Consider the following 17,933-nt stretch of genomic DNA (forward strand, 5'->3'; position numbering starts at 1 on the left):
CAGCCAAACTGCTCCCTGACTGACTTAACACTGCTTACTTAGCACAGACAGAAGTGAAAGAAGATGATTAGTCTCATGCCCTGTGTTTTGGAGCCTCACTATACTCATCAGCAGCTTTTTTTCCAGCAAATAAGCTTTTATGAACTAACTGTATGCTACCTGCCAACCAGGCGCCTCGAGGAACTGGCTGCTGGAAAAGCTTCACTCGAGTATATGAAGACCAAAAACAGCAAAAAGGAGGGTGACTATTACACTCGTCTTTGAGTGCAGAAATGGCGACTTTGTTGTGTCTACTCGACGGCATGAGTAAATACACAACAAACATTTGCCAATATATTCCTCAGAGGAAAATTTGACGTCACAGTGGCCAGAAACAACTCTGGAGAGGAATAAAAATCAGTCATGTTGTTATAAAAGAAAATGCCAGACGGAACTATGAGCGTAATTTCCAACATAATCAGCAGTCGTGTTCACACATTGGCTACCAATGATGTTGCTAGATGTCCAAGCCATTCTAAGTGGAACGGTTTACAGGGAATGAACGGACGTTCGACCACTTCAAATAGATTGGACGTTTACTAGTGATTAAATCATTTAAACTGAGTGCAGAAAGGTGAAAATCATCATGTCACGTTAAACTCATCTTTTTCGCGGGCCACATTACTGTTTCGTTCTCCCCTGGAGAGTCATTATGACAATCGGCAACTAATGGAACGACAACTATTTTGAGGATTTTAATTGCAAATATCAGATAATCTGTGAATATATTAAATGAATTTTTAATTTGGGGAAAAAATCTCAATCTCAGAACTGTGAGGCGGAGGTGCAAACCACTACCGTGCCAAAATCTGTGAAAAATATTTTAAATATTCTTTAAATTTAAAAAGGTAAATATTCCATGATTTATGTTTTTATCTTTCATTAAGGATTAACCAAAACATACACTTACCTTTACCTGAGCCAAAATTATGAAAACGGTGACCTTGATTTACTGCCGCGTGCCACACAAAATGACGTGGCAGGCCCGATCAGGCCGCGTGCCTTGAGTTTGACACCCCCAAGCCATAAAGTAACGAATAGACACACACACAGGCGCGTGCACACACACTCGTAGACAATTCTGGCGTTAATCTTTCATCCGCTGACCTTTCTGGACACATATTTTCATTTCTTGCAGTCAGACAGATAAAATATTAAAAGCCTGATTTCAAAACACTATTACAAGAAAAATATCCTGTCCATTTTAAACTCTTCAGTGTGGATGTTTCCACTTGAGTCACCTCCGCCCATCTCGCGCTTGGAGGTGGCTAGAACAAATGAAGTACTTGCCAACGCCATATGACCCTGATCTGATCAAGAAGAGTGATGGGGCAAGTACGTGATCACAGCTACAAGGCCTTAAGGGAGGTTGACTTTTCTGAAACATGGACATCCTCATGCAGCCTTTAAAGGTATACTGAGGTCTTGGACAAATAGACTCCACTGGTCTCCGTCACCCCGCGCCCCCCCGCCTTCCTGCCTCGGCCATCCTGTTAATGAGAGAAGCCCGCTAGGCTATATCAGCAGTGCAGCATTAACCGGTTCCACATGCTGCTGAAAGTTCAAGTAATACACCTGTAATTTTCCCTCCATTTGTTAATATTTTACACGCAGGTTTGGGGTCAACCTTTGTGAACGGTCACAGTTTGCTATTTCGTTTTTTGTTCACACCTGCTTACACTTTTACAGTGACTGCTTTAACTTTAACCACGGTTAAGGAGGTTGTGTAATGTGGCCACAAAATTGGTAATAATACCCACATAAAAGCATGCAGTCTAACTCGGAGGCCATTTAGCTCTGGAACAATTTCCCTCTGTCTGATTTGGTTCTTGTAAAATCCATACATGGATGTATGTGACAGATGTAAAAGTTTCATTTTAAGGGATAATTTAGTCAACTGTTCATGTGCCGATGCGTAGTATGTTGAGAGGGAAGTGGATACCGGAGGATGATACATTATTTGCGGAACATCTGCAGTTTATTGACCAGATTCCAGAGGAATTATGTAAATACTTTAAACGGAAGAATTCTAAAGCCTGAAATCACATTTTTATTCTCATTAAACATTCTTACAGCACATATTGGCTGCCAATGATGGTGCTAGACACCCAACTCTGCGAGAGGCTGTCAGCGAAGGATCAAAATAACCATAAGGGTAGATTTGGACGACTACCGCCGACAATGGCACTGAAACATGAGAATTCAGGGCCAGTCTTCCTAGTTTAAATGCAATTCACATTTAGCTTTGTCAATGTGAGAAAATGAATTAAATACTGTGACATTAAAAAGTAGCAACATTACATTGTTATTGAGGGCCATAACTAGGGTTTATTTCTGGGTTTTTCATTTGTTTTTTTTGTTTAAATAACAATAATATTAATTTAAAAGTGCGCTTACTAGTTGAAAATGTGCACTGACTCCTATTTGACATCTGTTTAAATTTTTGTAGTGGTAGAGAGTGTGCACATTCCTGCAGCCAGATGATCTCAGCAAATTTATTTCTACATCACCTTCTGGAAAACGTTTATTTCAATGAAGTTTTACAGGCTTTATGTCAAATTGATGATGATGTAAAACGTTTGAAACAAATGATCTTATCATTATTGCGAAATATATCAGTTAAGCATTATTGTTTTATATCACCAGCGTTTGCAAGTCTCCACTGAATGTACAAAAAAGGCCAACTGCTTGTGGCCTAAAAACAGAATTCCCAATGACTGAAGGTTCAGAGAAGGGACAAGCGAGATTGTAAAATAATTGCCTTTAGTGGTGGATCGGCATTGCAGGAATGTTTTAATTTCCTGTCCCTCAATAATTCTGCGCTAGTTAGCTTCTTGGACACGATGCTGCCCTGTACCTCCTCTGATCATTTCAATCCATTGGACAGATGGAGGGAGGCATGCCCTAATCCGTCATCACATGCGCGATGACACGGTGGCCCTGTGTTTGGCCCGACTAGTAGCAAGCAGGCTGGGCCTCGCTGTGTGAGAGGCAGCTGGACTTTAGTTTGTGATGTCATCATCTACACACATACACACACCTGCCAAAGAGGTGAGTAGTCAATCCCCCCGGGCGCTTTATTAGCTGGTGATAAACAGGAATGATTAGGCCGTTTTTACTGAGCAAATAAAGAAAGCGGTCAAATAAGAAGCAGAACAGAGCCAGTGGTAAGTGGTTTACAGTGGGGGCGTTGACTTCCAGGCCTGCAGGGCGGTGGAGCTGGAGGTATTCCCTCCTTAAAGCCCAACTCGCTACCCTCCTCAGTACACGCCCATTCATGTGGCCATTCTGGGTCAAATAAATCACCTGCCGCGGCAGGTGGTGACCTGTTGTTTATTAGTAAATGTCTGAAAGACCATCTTTGAGAGGGGGAGGAGTTGCTTGAAGGTAGTGGAGGGGTTAAACCACCAGTCTTAAGGTAGATTTAGCAGCCCCTCAGGGGCTGCTGTACAAGCTTAGAGAATGAGCACCAATAAATCCGCAGTAACTGATGTCAAAAATGAATGTTGGAAGGACAACAATTTCACTATCATCTATTATAGACAATCATAGGTTGGAACCTGAAAAGTCAGGAAATTCAAAATGAGAGCCAAGTAAAAATATAGCTCAGAAATATTTTTTAACCATTAACATGTATGCATTTAACAACAAAACAGATGTTAGTTGGCATACCAATTAAAAAACGGTGAATGATGACTTTAGAAATTGCAGTAGTTCATGAATGAAGTGATTGCAAGCTGATTGCCAAGAGCGTCCTTTGGGGGAAGCCATGGAAAAGTCTGACATTTATCTTTGTGATGAGTTACACTCCATGTTGTCTGACTTACTAAGTCTATCAAACTATGTGAACCTGACAAACTCCAAAGCACCGGAGGCCTTAACACAACACAATCACCCCATCAAATTTCAACAATTACTCGTATTTTCCCCAAAAGCCAAGTCAACCTTTACATTTATCTCATCTCATTTTCTGAACCGCTTTATCCTCATTAGGGTCGCTGGGGTGCTGGAGCCAAACCCAGCTGTCTCCGGGCCAGAGGCGGGGGACACCCTGAATTGGTGGCCAGCAAGGGCACAAGGAGACGGACAACCATGCGTATTTACACCCATACCTAGGGGCAATTTAGAGTGTCCAATCTGCCTACCATGCATGAATAGCTTGAAATAGTTTTAGAGTAGAGCAAAATAAACTTAACATATACCACATACACGCACATGTGAATGTTAAAATGAGTCATTAGTAACAAAATCTACCATTGCTTTTGCATGATATTTCAGACTGTGATTATACTATCCCTGATCTGACAAATCTTAGAAATATGGCTTAATTACATGTCCTCCGGTTGGGTCTTGATGAAAGACACTAATGGTTGTTCCCCCCCTCTCATTTGAGGCCAAGGTGTTGCAATGTATCTCCTCAAGGTGCTACACATGCTTGCTCATTCATCAGGATATGAAAAGACTTGCAGGGTATATTGACTCAACAAGCGCTGAAATTACATTAACAATTTGTGACTTCTGGGGAAAAATACTTTTCCAATCAGATCAACTTTTTTTCCCGGAAATTATGCCTCTCAACATCTTTGCATACGGGATTCCGGGATGTTACAGGAGAATAATAGCAATTATTTGGATTTAAAAAAACAACAACAAAACACCAAATAAATACTGTAATTTATTTTAAGTATTCAAATGCCATTTACAAATAGCAATAGTTTTTTTTGCTAGAATTTTAGTAACCATAGCTTACTTTATTTTACCATAAATTTAACAGTTATCTGATTTTTTCATAAGACATGAGTTTTTTTAACTTTAAAAGTTGAAATCCATACAACCATAACGAGTTAGTAAATTGAAAAAACACTGGACGGAAAAATAAGTAATTGTTTCCCTCTCGTTTTTTTTCCCCCCAATGACGATGCTAAGACAGTTGGAAAACTAGGTGAAATAAATCAATTGTGATTTGTGGGCTGTGACTAAGGCTTGCGCTCATCTCGCAGGCGTCCTAATCTCTAGCTCCGATCTTTGTACTGTCACATCAGTGAAACCTGTAAAGTTGATATTTTCATAGGCTATAATTTGGAGCCGATATTATCAGTATCAGTGCGTCAGCCTAAGCGAAATGATGAATCCGTTAAAATGACTCATTACCTGCTTAAATCCGGTTTATCTCCTTGATCTGCCTTCACAAGCGGCATTTTAACCAAAAACTTCCTCTCGGGTCATTCCCGCTGACAGCTCAAATCATGTCACTTATTGAGCAAGAAGTTGAGTGTTGCCGCTTGACAGGCAGGAGTAATAAGCCAAAGAGCTGGGTTGTCACCCATGGGTGCTGCCTGAGGGAAGCAAGTCCTTGCGAGCATCTTTGAATTCCTAGGCCATAATGTAACTCTTTGTTCCGTAGAAATGAGAAATATGTTCATGCTTGACGTGTTCTTGTAATAGCAGGGTAATGAGTGTCAAAGCGCTGCGGCCATTTCAAATACCTTTTGGCATCCCGCTTTTCGCTCTGGTGTCAAAAAACACAATCCACACACAGGTGCACGAGCAGCAACTGTCTCACTTCACAAAGAGTGATTTATGTCAGCAGTGAGCTTGACATGCACCAAGCATAAATATTACTTATCAGTCATTTACACAGGCGGTGGTTTCTTTTTTTGTGTGTAACAGTATGTTGATGTTATGTTTTGGGGGGATATTAGGCAGTAATTAATTAGAGTAGTGTACTTGATGGTGACAATGTGTGTGGATGATTGATTGACTCGCAACTGAACAATTACATAGAAGTATGTCAAAAAGGCTTTGTTTCCCAAATTTTAGCAAACTCAAACTCATCTTTCCCTGTTGTTGTTTTTTTTATCTAGCCTATTTAGGGAAGCGGGCTACATTCTACAATGCTAAATGCTGTTAATCCTGTCCTCAGGCCTCAGACAACAGAAATACAAATTTGCAGCTGCCTTAATTACCAGATTTCAAAAACAAACAATAAACCTGCTTTTGATAGAGATGCTGCTGGAAAGCAAACAACCGCTGGGCTTGTTGCCGTATTATGATGTCTTGGCAAGATTAATTAAAATAAAAAGTCACGTGTGGAAAGGTTATGACTCATGAAAAGTGCCTGAATACTAGTTTACATAATTCAAGATTTTGGCAGATATACGGACTACAACGAGAAGAAAATAAGGTACATTAGGAAAATATGGGAATATTTGTGTCTGTTTCTGAGAAAGAATGACACAAATGGTCTGTTGTTTGTTCATTTCTCTAACCACAAGTGATCCTTATTTTTATCTCGCTAATATTACTCACTTAATACTTGACAGGAACATTGACTTCTCTTACATTGTTATTTTTAGAATTATACTGGAATTTTCTAATACAAGTTAGCCCTTGCATATTGAGGAACATCCCAACAAGATTAGGAGATAAATGTAGCGATACAAGTGTGTCTGTTTCATGCTCAAGTGATACCTCCCCTCTTGCACAAAGATGCTCTGTTCTGTCCTGACCACCCGAGTACTGCAGGGCAGCTTTTGATGATATTTTATGAGTCCTAATTGTCAGTGACCTGGCCCACTAGTGGCTTTATTCCATCCCTTCCACCTGATTGGAGCATCTTAGTAGTGTTCTGACCTCCACCTTCACGGACGGTGAGGGACACATCTCAAGTTCACGCTCCCCTTGGGTGGCACAACTCTCAGTTTACCTCCACCTGTCCGCCGGGGCGCGTTCTACCTGTCACCTCTGGCCCTCCGAAGAGGCTCAGCTCAGTGAACAAACCTTTAGCTTTGTTTACCAACACCACTTTCAAGTGCTATCACGTTAAGATGAACATTAATGTGGCATCCCACGTTAATGTTAACCCTAACTCTAACGTCCCCTTAGAACAAAATTATGTCTGAAGTGAATATTTATATTCATCCCAGAAGAGAGCAAAGCTAACGGCCTTTCCACACTGCACTGGAGTGATTGTTCCTCTTCACGCAGTAATGTAAGAATGTGAGGTTTAACCCTTTATTAAGCTACAAATTCCCTCCTGTTTGCATAATCTCCCAGTGACTCCAGAGTCGCATTTGTTCCGTAGGCCATAGTACAGCAGAAAATAGCCGCCGCTTGACTAGGTCTTCTTTGATGCAATAATGAAAACAAATGGCTGCGATTCAATAATAGATGGAGGAGCGCTGCAGTTTCAAAGCTGCCATTGCAAAGAGTTGACGTGAAGGCAGGAAAACACTAAGCTGTGTTTGTCATCACTCTCGACATTGTCTCTTCCACAATGAATTCCTCAAGCTCGCTTTAGAGTAGGAGTCGTCTCAGAGCGCAATTAATCACAGGAAGTACAGTTCCATATGTTTTTGCGGGGCGGCTTGGACTGACCCATGTTAAAGTCAGACTACATTAGTCATTCAATTTGCTTCTATCTATTTAAAAGGGAACATATTATGGAAAATTGACATTTTGTATGCTTCTATGATGAATCCGGGAGATTTTATCAACTGTTAAATGAACCTTTTATAGGACGTTCATTTAATTCACTGGCTGCTATTGATAACGCTAGACCTCCAAACCATAATGACTGGGAGGGTTGGCAGTGCTCATTTGCAATATTTGCCATTTTTCCAGTGGGACATGTACGATCTAACTCACTTGTTTGAGATAGCCGCTTAAACCTGACCAATTTCAACAAAATAAAAACAAAAACACGTTTAGCTTTTGAGACCACATTACTGGCTATTTATATAAAAAGCAAGTTATTTTCAACATGCTCACCTGTTGTTCTCATAAGAAAAATCAATGAGTCTCTCAGGCAGTATAATAACATTCCCGTTGGAGAGGAACTGCTTAATTCACTCTTATCATTTTAGGTTGTCTGGCTTCCTGTCAAGCTGAGGTCCAAGAGGTGAAATGAGTTTGGCAACCTCAACTGCAGGCGGGACAAGAGAACACACATCATAGCACAGTTTGCGGAAGAAAGAGAGGGAAAATTGTCCGCACCGGCAGGAAAGATAGAGTTTCATCATCATGGCGCTAAAAACGCACTCTCGACTTTGGCAGACTTCAAACACTTAATCGGCAATCATTTTTCAATGAGCCCCAGAGGAGCACATTTTAGTGCTCCACCAAACAGTCTGTTGCTCTGTGCTTTCTAATCCCTCACGGTTATGCATCACGGAGAGCCAAGGGTGGTTTTCTCGGCAGAGGTTCACCCCCACCTCCAGACATGGAGTAAGACAGACAGACTGACAGACTGATGTCCTCTCTTCTGGTCTGTATCACCAGCAACATCTGTGTCCATCAAGAAACACTCAGTTTTATTGGTAAAACCCTCAAATTTGGATCGTCTTTTGATCTGCAGGCTGGACAAAGTGCAAACGTAACATGAGCCCATAAGCGGCCTTCTCATCTGCCTTGTTAGGCGCTCCAAAAAGGGTTCACCCGTCCATATATTGAGCCTAGCCTCTCGTGAGACCCCCACCCACATCTCCTACTGCGCCCACACGGCAGACTTCTCCTAACCTTGATTCACTCCCATTTCATCCTTTGCTTGTGTTCAAGATTTGACACACAGCGCTCTGGAAAAATCCTCTGCAGGAAAGTCGATATCTAAACAGCACTTAACCTGGACGGTGATGGAGTGTTTGTGTGATGAGAAAATCTCTGGGCTCCGGCTCCGTCATATTAATGAGAAAAGATGAGCGTGCCCCTCTGCAATTAAGAGTCAATCTCCTGCATTAACTCAGCGCCCGGCGGCCACACACGCAGCACAAAGACAACGGACCATCCCCTGTCACTCATTTTCGTGGTCTGAGTACTGTCGTGTGGACTCCCAAGATAGATTAAATGAGATGCTCTGTCTTGCTGGTATCGCCTGCTGAAACCTAAACTTGAAGAATGTAATGCTGCAAGGATATGCCATGAAGCGGCGCCAATTCACTTTGACAAATGTGACACTGCCGTGTCATCATTTGTGAACACCTCGATCAAAACAGCTTCTGACATACTGACAGATCAGACTGTAATACGCCTGTAATTAGTGATCATGCAAGCCTAATTTTTTTATTCTTAGTTATATAGTCACTCTGTTTTGTAGGGGTGGTTGAAGAAAATCGTTGTAGGAAGAGAGAAGATACACATCACACCACTGTGTTTATTATGTTACAACATCATGTCGATGCAGTATAAAAAAAATAAGGAGGTGTCCTTGTGTATGTTGGTGGTATCAGTGAAAGAAAATGGAGTGGAAGTACAGCAGAAATAGTTGGGCTGGGGTTGAATAATGAGTGACATATTGTCAAATCTTTACCTACAAAGCAGAGTCTTCTTCCATGCAAATGAGACCCACTTGATAAGGATCTGTTTGATGGGACACAAGCGGAATATGAGGCCGCTAATTCCCTCATTAGTATTCCACAGAGCTGATTGGCAAAGAGCGCAGAGAGACAGACGGAGCGGATGTCTGCAAAACCCAATATTGATTTGTTTAATGGTGTCAAAAATCACAAATCTCCAGTCAGTTGTTTATGAGGCTATTTAGCGAGCCAATAGATGCCCCTCGCTTAATTAATACCTCATTACAGAGATGTGATTATATGCTTGAACTGTTAATGGGCTCCCTGAATTTCAAAGACCAATATAAAGGTGTTTGGGCAAACAAACCCGGAGAAAATACGGTATCTGATGACTCTTGCCGTGAGTGTTGATTAAAGTTCATGAATAAATTTTTGTTTTCTTGCATTTACCAGGGCACATCCAATTTTTGAGCTTGGAAATCATTCTCTGGCTTTGTACAGTTCATTCAGTTTAAGAAATTGGCTAGCACTGGATGTGATAAGCAAACCAGAGTTGTTCTATGAATGAACTCTTGTGACTCCAGCAAGTGACAAGTGAATAGGAACTCACCCAGAAAGGACATAAAATCAATGCAAAAGAGAGCAAAAACCATGACAAATCATGAGAAAAGACCATTAAAAAACTCCTTTGAAAAAGTGCAAACATCTATAAATGTGCAAAAGATTGCAAATATCCCAAAAACTGTAGCATGAAGTTGATTTACATTATATCCTCCGTTTTTTTCTTGCGTGAGATCCCTGCTGTAAACAAACATTAAGAGAGCATGACATGTTTTGTCGGAGAAGAGCCAAGAGGTTGATCTAAGAAGCTGCGTGTTTAAAGGCCCATAAAGAGAGCGATAATGGCGTGGGTTTATGAGGACTCAGACGGGTGAGACGGGCTGTTACGGCTACGGCTACTGTTGTTGTTAGTCTCACTGTTTCTCGCCGGGCACTAAAGCGGAAAAATGGATCTAGACTGTGTTGCAATACCAAGCTGGACTTATTCTCCCTCCCTTTTTCTTTTTGTGTGAAAGGCGCCCAGGCATTTGCCTGCATGGTTATGGAGTTAAATGCTGAGCTCCATGGCTTGGCTTCGGCACGGTTTCCCCCTCCATCTCATTCCCCCTGACAGGATTAGCAGGTCTCCAGTGTTAGAAATACATTAAGTGGACCTTTGCAGTCACTTATTATGCCTGATTATGCAGCTGGAATGGGGAAGGTAGGCTCTGTTTGTAGTTAAATAACTTCTCAGATGCTTTTTTGCAGCAGCAATCTTCAAAGCGTGAACGGGTCAGTGGCTCAGGCACAAAGCTGAGATTGATTTCCACTCTCCTACTCTTTGTTCCTGTGGTTTAAAGAGGACAGGTTCTTCCAAATGAGTTTGCTATGTTATTAATGGAACAGCTAATTAAACTCCCATCCAGCAGTGTCATGTCAAAACAATGCAGACTCCCCATGTTCCCTCGCCGTGCTTTGTACAACAAGGTTAATGAAATAGTTAACATATGTTGATGTATAGATTGGATTAAGCTCCATCTGGACGATGCGTGTGCTATTACCTTGCAGACTATATTTTTGAAATACCAGCAGCCCTCTGTTTGCTCGACCAGTATCGTCCAAACTGCTCTAGCAGATTACAGCAATATAGAACACATCAACATCAATCAAAACTGCAGACGTACCCGATGTTGACGCCTCGTGTTTTGACAGCTGTGACAAAACAACTTGAGAGTTGGTGCGAAAACAAGTGGACGATTGAGCCTGGTCTGAGAAAGTTTCCATGAAATCTGCACAATGACTTAGATTGACAAGCTGAAAGGGAAGAAGAAATTCATCCAGAAAAGTCTTGCAAACCTTGTATAACATAGTATAGCATTTTATCGCTATGCGAGCGTGTGTGTCAAAATGCGGCGAATAGAAAGGAAATAGAATAGAGGCTACGTCAGGGACTTCGTTGTCAAAGAAACCCGATTCCATGTTACTTTTACTCACTAGCCCTATTTTCCCGGACAATTAGCAAAATTTGTGTATTTCGCAACGTAAATGACTTGTGCTGTTTGGAATGGCTCCAACTCTGCCATTTTGTTTCAGGCTTTGTACCCTTTTGCTTAAATTTCTAGGAATGGTGGAAAAGAATCATTCTGCATTTTTCTCCTGCAACGGCTGCAATACTCGGGCATATTCTGACTCAATGTGAATTAAAAAACAATTCCCTTTCCGATCAGAGCGTAATTATGCCATTTAGATCTCTATCTCTTATGAAATTGGGTGTTTGAATATATTGTGCTTGGCGGAATGCCAGAGACCACCAAAAATTTTGTGATTTGTTCAAGCCATTTATCATCAAAAGAAAAATGTTGGGTATGTTTTTCTTTTGTTTTGTTGGTTTCAATTAAAAAAAAATGTATAAAAGGTATTAACTGCTTGTTAAGTAGTCTACTCCAATGGAACGAGTTAATTGAAATGTCAAGTATCGGTGCACAAAATACAGCGTCGTGGGCCCCAAATGGCCCTTGAGCCACATGTTTGATACGCCTGTTGTACACAATGCGGATAGGTGGTGGGAGGGAACAGCTGACACAAGTGATCCGTTATGTCTCGTATGGGAGGTCAGTCACATGGGTACTCCAGACATCACACACACCCCAGGCCATGAGCGCCCAGTAAACGCCCTCCTCGTCTTGTGCCCACCCCGTCACATCTGGCCCCACAAGCCACCGCCTCCCGTTGAAAACGCACCAGTGGTTCCCATTTAACACCTGTTCGGCCTAATTTCCATTTTCGGGGACGCTGTGGATTTCAAATCATTTATCACTTCCCAAAGTGCTTCCACATGTGGGTTGACTTTCTCAGGGAGCGGGGTTCCTGCCTCCGGCCAACCTTTTCCAAATGTATTAAAATTCAGTTTGGCCCAAAGAAGTTCAGACACTGATGTTTCATTGTGGTGATGTCTGGTAATTATTAGTCGAAATTACGGCTCCGACATGTGACTTGACAGGGTGGACTCTGTGTTTTAAAAGGAGGGATGGGGCAAAGGAGGTCGGGCCAAGGTGGTCTGTCACGCTTTGTGCATGTTTAAAACCCTTCGCCCCAACACACTGACTGCTATGTCACTCATACTGAAACAGTTTCGCCACCGTGGAAACACTTGTGTGGTTAGGGACCTTACGGGGTCCATAGGGGCCCGGTGTGAGGCGGCTAGGTGAAGGTTGTGTCAAAAACAGTCTTCTATGTGAAGGTGAAGACTCCCACTCTGAGGGTCCAAAGAACATGAAATACCAAATGCAGTCAAGTTGATATTCAGGGTCAGAGTTCATAGTGTAAAACCAGGATTAGATTTAAATGTGGGAAATGATTTGAAGGGAAGTGAAATCAGATTGTCTTTTTGGGGTGCTGTGGTCAACAGTCACTAAGCTTCAGCAGAGACGTGGTGTGTAATTGACTGTGACACAATGGGACAGAAGACGTGCAATCTACTGGGAAAACATGTAATGTGATTATATTGTGAAGATTACCAAAACACTCGATCAGTTCCTCATAAATTGCTGTGCTGAAATTGTTGCACATGGTGTTATTAGTCGAGCAAAATTAAAGAGATAAATGTCAACCAATTATGGCATCTTAATAAAAACAAAACGGCATGGAAAATGTACACAACGATTAATATAAAGTCAAATGTAGTTCGTCGCCATTTTTGTTTACAACGTGCATTTTAGACTCGCTACTTCTTCAAATGTTGGGAAGGTTTAAAACTGCATGCAGTAAGTGTGCCTAATTAAAGTGGGCTGTGAAAATGTGTGCTAATCAGATACGGTTGCTAACAAAGTCCATGAAATTGCTAATTAGAATTTCATTAAAAGGTACCGCGTTATCATCTGAGGAAATCGTAACCTTTAAAATGCTTTCAGCAAGGCACTGTGCCACTCTAAATAGGCTAACATAGAGAAACAGCTGGCTTTTGATGTAATATCTCATTTAGAATTGGAGCTAAATTGAACCATTTAAACATGGCATTGTTTTGGATGTAATTTATCAGCCTAATTAATGACAGTTATTACTTGGGTTGAGGCGCAGTTAGAACAACGTGTTCCTGCAGAAAAGGCTCTCACTGCCACGTGTTTAGCTTCCATGAGGAACCATTTGCCAAGAAATGGGGCCAACCTGTTTTGATTTCTTCTCAGACTCAGTCGGCGGATGAGCAATCACATTTCAATGTGTTACAATAATTCATAGGCTGCCATTGACGACGCGAGACGTCCAATCCATCAAAGAGAATTGGCAATTAGTTAAATACGTACCTAAACTGTCCTCGTGTGAGAAATCTACTATAATTGAAAAAAAGAGGAAATGACCCGGAAATGCCCCAAAATCAATGGGGCGTGCCCTATTATCACCAGGAAATGGCCCGGATATGCCCCAAAACCAGCTGGAAGTGATACGAGATCAGCAGATTGTGACATGGAACAAGAAGTGACACGATATAAATAGGAAGTGACCAGGAAATGCTCCGAATTTAAAAAAGTGACCTGATATCAATAAGACGTGGGCTGTAAACGCCCCAAAATCAACACAAAGCAGGAAATGACATGCCCCAAATTTAAAACGTGACCTAGAAATTTTTCAAAATCTATAGAAATCTAGGAGTTTATCAATTAGCAATGCAGCGTATCTTCATGTAATTTCTTTGTAGTATCCATTATCTAAGTTAATGTTGCAATGGATTTAGACAAAAAAGAATGTAAGCCACACGATCGCCTGTCTGATCACTATTCCTCCCATCACTTGGTCAGGATGGGCTGTTAGCTTCAGGGATCAGATGTCAGCACTCAGGCCTGTTTATCAGAAGGAGAGCCACTGGAAGAAAAGACATCTGTTCAACTAATGAACGCCTGGTTAAAAAACAACAAAGTCCCCTCTTTTCTACACTAAAAAAGAGAATATCCGGAAAACGGTGAATACGTGTTGAAGAGAGCCGCTTAGTCAATAGTTGACTAACGTAAGACCTATTGAGTCAGAGGTGAGTACGGGTGAAAAGTGAAAAGTAATACTGGAGGTTTCTCTCATGTCATGACCTGAGCAGAGGTGCTGCAGATGTCATAGAGGAGCTACAAAGTTGCACTTCTGAATTGTGAGTCTGACAAGAAGAGTTTCATGCTGATGGAGATCTGCATGAGCTCATAGACTGGAAAAAAATGGACAGAGTTCTACAATAAATTTTGGGTATAAGTCACAAAGAGACGACAGCTGTTTAAATCTGCCCCAAGGCTTCATAAACCTTTGCCTTTCAAATACCAACCATGGTGGCCAAACACTCCAAGTCAACATGTGAACACATGTAATACTATGCAACATACATTCTCACAGCTTGAGTAACAATACACGCTGACTATGTACTCACAGCATTCGATTCATAATCTAGTTGAATAATGAGGCAACACATGATTGAGCGTGATGATGTCGTTAGTCCAATTTACGGCCCACCCTGCATTGTCAAGTGGAAACTAATTTGCACCTTTGTACTGCTTATACTGAGGCATTAGCTCAAGATTGTCTTGGTACCTGGTAATTAAAGCAGATGGTCAAATAACCCTGTCAGAACTGTTAACTAAGTGGGCCTCTATATAATCTTAATTCCCTGCCTGTTTGTAAAAGCCAAGCTGTTCCTTGGTCAATTCCCACCGCTCATTGTTACACACCAGTGTTGTTTTTCTACTTGGTTTGGGTCTTATTAAAATGGTTGCTTGTGGTTTACAGTAAATTAACTTGATGGGGAATATTTAAGTCTGTGACATGCAAGATATGATCTTAAATGACTTTTAATCAAGCCTGTTTAAACAAAACTGCCTAATCTTTCCAAAACAGCTGCTCAGGTTTAAGAACCTCCCAAAACTTTTTTGTTTGTTTTTAGTTTTAAATCCAAGTCAAAAAGAGAAATACAAAAAGTCTATATCCAACACCTGCACAATTAATGAGACCACATATAAGAGGAAAAAAGATGTTTTGATGGTTGCTAGAATGGCATTTGAAAATATTTGGAATGAAAACATCTCAGATTTTAACGGCAATAAAAAAAATGTATCCACACAAATGCTGTAAGGCCTTTTCAAAATGTCCTTTACAGTTTCTATATTTCTGCCTTGACATTATGGCACATAATGCAGCCTGTAATTATCCTCTTCCTGTGGGTGAAGTGCTTTGTAAAAGTACCCCATGCTCCTGTGTGCCGTCAAAACATGCTTTTAGTCCTCTTTGGCAATAAATTCACAAGCACTGAGGCATATTTCTTTTAGAAGGACCTCAACAGGTTCACACCAGGAGAGACAAGTAAAACTAGAATTGTAAAGCAAACAAAAGTCAAATAAATGACGACTTGTAGTGCTCGTTGGACTAATAGTCCGGCGGAGAAGGACCACATAAAATAATCTACTTATTTCAGGAAATCATGGCCCTTAATTTGCATAAGCGTGCCTTTAAACATAACCTTAACAAAGGCTTTTTTCCAGTCACATACCCCGAGGGCTGGTGCTTAGATGATACGGGAGCCAATGTAAATTAAATTGAAAATCTTTAAGGTAATTTGATTGGCGGCAGAGTCAAAGAAATGTGCCAAAGATAACATAAAATGCAGTTTTTAACTTATTCACTGCCATTGACGGCAATTGAGATCCCATCCATTTGGACTGGGAGGGATAGCAGCAAATCAGTCAAAACAGGTAAAAATAGCTAAGAAAATAGGCACTCACACTTTTTTTTATGTACCTGTGTAATCTGTTGCTGCCTTAACCCTTTCGCCGTCTGAGACTGAGCTGAAGCCTGCTTCACTTCCTGGGCCCGTTAAAAATGAGTTCTCCAACAGCGCAGGTAGCCAGTGCATGACGAGCAGGCGGCACAATCTGAAACATTTGTTTTTTAATGACTAAAATGTTTCTGCCATTTAAAAAAAAATGCCTGAGAGCAGCTATTTCTCCCACTTAATGTAAATATTGGCTTCTATTCCCCATTTTCTCTATCACTGCATATTCAAAATTGAATGAATAATTACTCATGACTCACTCTGAAAATAACCTCCGATTTTACCGGGAAGGGCTGGCAGCAAACGATCACTGCCAACCCTCCCAGGCAAAATGAAGTGTGCTTCTTTTGCCGTCAATGGCAGACAATGAGTTAATGATACTGAAAACAAGTGCGTGCAGGGAGATGCCTGTGCTGATGAAGGCAGAGCAAAGGGAGAGAAAGTGAGGGTGCAAAACATTAATTATTAGCCCCACTGGGATCTCTTATATTTAGTCCAGCCTGGACAACACCAATTAATACAGCAATTATTATCCTTGCCCGTAGCGCAGGGTTGACTAAGCTGGCTTGCCTTCTGACGATTATTGTGTGAGGTGGTAGGGGGGTTTGCAGCCGACGAGAGGAGGCATGCTGGAGCAAGATTATTCATCTCACACTAAACCCTTGCTTTTATGATGCATGGCTGATGGGCGAGATAGAGCGAAAGCATAATTCCGGCTGCAAATTTCAACTCAGCACAAGTGCAACACAATCTCCCTTCATGGATATCATCTGGAGCGAGTCACTTAATGAGGAGTCAACATTTTTCCTCATTTGCAGGAGCTAAATGATTTCATACTGCATTTCACGACTGCCAGTATTTGAACTCCTGGTCAAAGCCTGTATTACTGCATTGATTTCCCAAACAATGTTCTCAGCTCCTTCTCTTTGACTTATTCCTCCCCATCAGACTTGCAAGCGTGAGCAATAGCTCCACCTAGTTTCTGTGCACAGATGACCAAGTGAGGCTGTGATGAGAGGAGAGTTGTCACTTTCAACCAAATATTTGCTTTCACGTTATCCCCCGCTTCTCCAATCAAATTACCCCGCTGTGCTCAATTCTTCCGCAACATCTATTTGGCCAGGGAGAGCTATCTGTCTCTGTGTTCTATTTTTGCATGTCCTTGTCCCAGCTCTCCTGCAGTTCCAGCCCTTGCATGAGAATCTTAAGCACATATGGCCCCCTTTCCCCGCAGCCACTGTAAAATCTATGCTGACAGCCACTGAAAACAACACGGGCGCTTGCATGTTATCTTGACACGGCCATGTTAAGCCTCTCTCTCTTGATGCTAAATGGTCGCCATAAACCTTTTAGGATCTACCCAGCCTAATATGGACTTGTATATAAACATTATGCTGTGTAATACGTTTAGATTAGTACAGTTCAGGCATAGACAGGTTGCTGTTACCCAGATTTCACAGCCAACCACTCTAGGGGAACAATGGGAATGCAGTGTTCTTTAACCAGCAAGGTGTTTACATCGCAGTGAATGTGCCATCCCTCCGTCAGATATTTGAACGGGTTAGTTTTGTACAAAATAATGATACACTTTCAAAAGCTTTAATCTATTTGCACTCCGCTGAGGGAGCTATAGACAAAACAATTACAGTCGGCAGGATCTTGTCTAACAAGTCTTTTGGAGTACAAAGAATGATTAGATGGCGGGTATTACATGAGGAACCCATCTTTGGATTAGTGATGAACACAATAAATTCTGAAATAAGTGGAGG

The 17,933-nt window shown here is 41.4% G+C and overlaps 1 protein-coding gene across 6 annotated transcripts in view; it reads right to left on the reverse strand.

Annotated features, from left to right (window-relative positions):
* rab11fip2 (RAB11 family interacting protein 2 (class I)) overlaps positions 1-17,933 on the reverse strand; it is an 88,762-nt gene that overhangs the window by 27,861 nt on the left and 42,968 nt on the right. The window contains exon 7 of one of the 6 annotated variants that reach the window (XR_013303825.1): positions 16,131-16,264. The exons of the other annotated variants lie outside the window; for them this stretch is intronic. The gene's annotated coding sequence lies outside the window, so the exon portion shown is untranslated. The remainder of the gene's footprint in view (positions 1-16,130; positions 16,265-17,933) is intronic. 6 annotated transcript variants of the gene reach the window in all.

The sequence above is a fragment of the Stigmatopora argus genome, chromosome 11 (assembly GCF_051989625.1).
Source record: "Stigmatopora argus isolate UIUO_Sarg chromosome 11, RoL_Sarg_1.0, whole genome shotgun sequence".
In the NCBI taxonomy this organism is placed as follows: domain Eukaryota; kingdom Metazoa; phylum Chordata; class Actinopteri; order Syngnathiformes; family Syngnathidae; genus Stigmatopora; species Stigmatopora argus.